Source organism: Nothoprocta perdicaria, unplaced genomic scaffold (assembly GCF_003342845.1).
Source record: "Nothoprocta perdicaria isolate Ctin4 unplaced genomic scaffold, notPer1 scaffold_237, whole genome shotgun sequence".
NCBI classification, from domain to species: Eukaryota; Metazoa; Chordata; class Aves; order Tinamiformes; family Tinamidae; genus Nothoprocta; species Nothoprocta perdicaria.
In genome coordinates, this window is record NW_020455463.1 from 469,981 (window position 1) to 473,791 (window position 3,811).

Consider the following 3,811-nt stretch of genomic DNA (forward strand, 5'->3'; position numbering starts at 1 on the left):
TTCTTTCCTTCTTTCCTTCTTTCTTTCCTTCTTTCCTTCTTTCTTTCTTTCTTTCTTTCTTTCCTCCCCTTTGGTTTTGTTTTATTTTTCTACTCTGTCTTGAGCAGGCCTGACTTTGCTTGCTTTTGGGGCTGAGATTATTCGAGCCCCTGAGACCTGTTTGCTGTATAATGACTTTTGATTATGTTCACTTGCATCCTAGAGAATGAGCTGAGTAGGAGTCAAATCCAGGCTTTTGGGACTTTTGTTCCAAGATAAGAATTACCAAAATGTAAAATCTCTACAAATTTGCTTTTTCTTATTATGGTTGAATATTCTTTCTACAAGCATTTATCTTCTCAGAATGTACTGGCTTCCATTTTCAGATTCCAAGGATTTGGACTGGCATGCAGCCAAAGTGGTAATGCCATAGCTAGCATGATTATTACTTGTCATTTAGAGATGGTCTCAAGTTTTAACCCCAACCTAAACCTGCTGCAGCGGGAAATTCCCATTCTGATGCCAAAGGTCTTTCTCATCCCCAGAAGCAGGACCAGCCATTAAAGGAGAAAAGTCATCAGTTGTAGAGCTGGCACAGGGCTGGGAGCTGCAGCATATGGGCCAGAAAGTGTGTTTTGGTTTATGGTGGGTTTGGAAAGGGCGTTGAAAGCTCTTGACTCACAGAGGACCAATCTGCTACTGATTCGCCAATTAGCCATGATGGGCTTCTTTCGGGGTGGCATCTTCCACTCCCTGCAGCGTTTCTGTTGGCATGTTTAAGGGAAGACAGATGCAGTTTCTACCCTTGAAAGGCTGATGGCCCCTTTCCATAAAGCATATAACAAATACATCCGAACACATTGGGTATGAACTCAGTGGGAATCTGGATCTGAGTCCAAAACTCAAGCAGTGGCTCATGTTCCTTGCTATTCCCGTATGCTGGTGGAAAGCTAGAGCTTGATCTCAGCATAAGAACTTAACTGACAATCTCCTCCTTTCTGTGATCATAGTTACTGTAACTATACTGCCCAATTTTTCTTACACTATACCTCTTCCCTCAGTTGCTATTCCTTATTCATAACACAGAGCAATCACTTGCATCTTCTAAAACTCTTCCACGTATCTTCAGGCCCTCCAGGACAAGTGCACTGCTGGGTTATAACCAACTCCTCTTCCTTTACAGTAGATAGTAATATAGAAAACAACCTCAGATTGGCTATGAATCTACTCTTTACCTTATTTGGTGAGAAAGACACAAACAGCAGAAAACATTAAGCTTTCTCACACAACTAGAAGGCCCTTGATCCTACTTTTTGTCCAGTGCCCACTTCAGTGTGAAACAGGGTTGAGAGATATATGCCATAGAATACATTGACCTCTTGTGAAGGTAATGCACACATTCCTCCCCTCTAGCCTGTCATGCATCTGAAGTTGTCATGAGCAGACAGTCAACCTTTATTTCTTGGCCTGTCTCTTAGGTGCATGCCCTCTCCTGAAATCAAAAGCTCTGCAAGCTCTGGTTAAACAGCCCAAAATGCTGGTGTGATCAGTTGTCTATTCTGTTATCCATCATCTTGAGGTTTGGTGTGCCTTTGGCCTTCAGGAATGCAAATATTCTATAGGAACAAGCTGGGTAATGTCTGGCTTCTTCTGATGCTTGCTTCTCTGACATGGACTTTGCATCATGCAAATATCTGAGCTAGTTTTAAACATGTAAGATCAAACCATAGAGCAGTAGAGCTGGAGGGCCAATCTGTAGTGTGGACACAAGGGCTCAGTTCTCTTGTCCACATGTAGGTGCTTGGTATTATTTCAGGTGCTCCAAATGTCTCAGGTCGTATCCATGGAGGCACATAAGAGAGGCTGAGTCAGTGGTGGAGCTCTGTCTTTTGGAGGGCCAGATGGAGGCCAGGGCACTCTGGGACATCTCAACCAAATTGAGCCCAGTGGCTTGAACTCATGTGACTGTGGGTTAATTAGTGGAAGGTAGCACTAGCAGCTGTTACCTACAAGTAGGTGTCTGCATGAAAATTAGGTATCTAGATTTTTCAAACCTAAACTAGGTCCAGAAAGATGGAGCATACAGAGAGATTCAGCTTGTCCAATGGAGGGACATAAATGAGTCCAACTGCCAATTCAGACAAGGACAGATCTCACACTGAGCCTTTGTTATATTTTCCAGCTGTGCAGGGATGCTCTGAATGCCTTGGGGCTCTCCAATTGCACTAGATGCCTACAGGCAAGAACCAAATCCTGCCTGAAATCTAGAAGTTAGCTAATGAAACCCCCTGAAGCTCAAATATTGCTGATGGGAGACTGATTTTAGATAAAAGGGGGATAACAGGATTAAAACAGACTGTCTAGTAGTTCAGGAACTGGTCTGCTTTTCTAGAAATCTGAGTTTTCACTCTAGCCCTATATCTGTATTGGCTCTATCTCCTCTCCATATCACCACTTTTGTCCATCACTTACATACTGAGTGTAAGTTTGCAAGATTGGGACTGACCAAGTTATTTTGTTACCATATGTCATTGGTCCCTGACCTGATCCTTTATTTTCATAGTGAAGAGATGCACCTCTGCAGGTCTTGGTGTCACCAGGCTGAGTACAGATGCATGAGAATGACTGAGGATGATTCCTGATGATGTCATTTGTTTCTGCTTTCTTCCTCTAATGCTTAAAAATAATTTTATTTTTAGGACGAGATAGGCGCCGAGAACCCCAGATGCTGGCCTTGGATTTCGATGTAATGGAATGTCTTCTCAATTTACTGCCCAGATTCCCATTACATGGCTACAAAATGTACTTTCCCTGAAGTTATTTGGATAAATGTTTTTTTGTTTGTTTTGTCTTCTTTGTTCATGGGAAGAGGATGGCCTTTGTGGAGATTCAGTACACTTGGGAAACTGAAGAAACTGGAATATGAACCTGGGCATTCTCTATTTCTTTCTTTTTTTTTTTTTCTCCTCTTTCTGATAAGATTTTTTCTGATGCAGGATATAAAACAGCAATGGAATTTTGTGAAGGGAGAGGAGAAAAGGGGGGATAACTTCCTGACTAAGCCAAGCAAAAAAGTATTTTCATTTAGCAGTTCCTCTCCTTTCTTCCTTCCCAAACAACTAGATCTATCTTTTTGTTTTGTTCATTACATCTTCCAAAATAGCTGTTTCAAGTCAATTCAGAAATCTGAGTGATCCGAGAAAATAAGGGAGAAATGAAACTAAATCAACTCACTAAATGAATTTAGTGTGTGCAGAGTATGCCCTTAGTTTTTGATGAAAACCCGCCATGGCAGAATACTCATCATCAAGTATACATTTATTCACAGATTTCTCAGTTTTGGAAGATTTCATCTTTAGCATATGAGATGCGAAGGAGAAAAAGTACAAAACAAATAAGTCTGTTCAATACTTGCAAATTTGCCAGAATGCATCTCTTTTCTTTCTTCCCTACCCAGATATCTCTCCCATGCAACAGTCTCACCCATGAAACAAGTTAAATGTCTTTCCCAATGAAAACTGGAAAACGTTCTACAATATATGTCCTGTAGCTTTTCTCAGTAAAACATGGGATTCTTTGTCTTCTGTTTTCAGCTTTGTTTCTGTGTCTGTGCAAGGTGAGAATAAAAAAGGGAAGGGGAAATGGCAAATATACACTGTTGGTGTTGCTCAGGAGAGGCAAAGGAAAACTGAGAACCATGAAAGCCACACAAATTGTTTACACTTTCCTGGGGAAATATCATTGAAAAAAAAAAAAAAGCAGAAAAGAAAAAAAAGAAAAGAAAACCTGTATTTTGGGAGAAAGGAGAACACAAAAGTGGGTACATTTCATT

General features: G+C 40.9%; 1 protein-coding gene across 1 annotated transcript in view; it reads left to right on the forward strand.

Annotated features, from left to right (window-relative positions):
- Window positions 1-2,933, forward strand: part of MYL3 (myosin light chain 3) — a 29,710-nt gene extending 26,777 nt beyond the window's left edge. The window contains exon 7 of the mRNA XM_026039671.1: window positions 2,679-2,933. The gene's annotated coding sequence lies outside the window, so the exon portion shown is untranslated. The remainder of the gene's footprint in view (window positions 1-2,678) is intronic.
- Window positions 2,934-3,811: the final 878 nt, after the last annotated feature.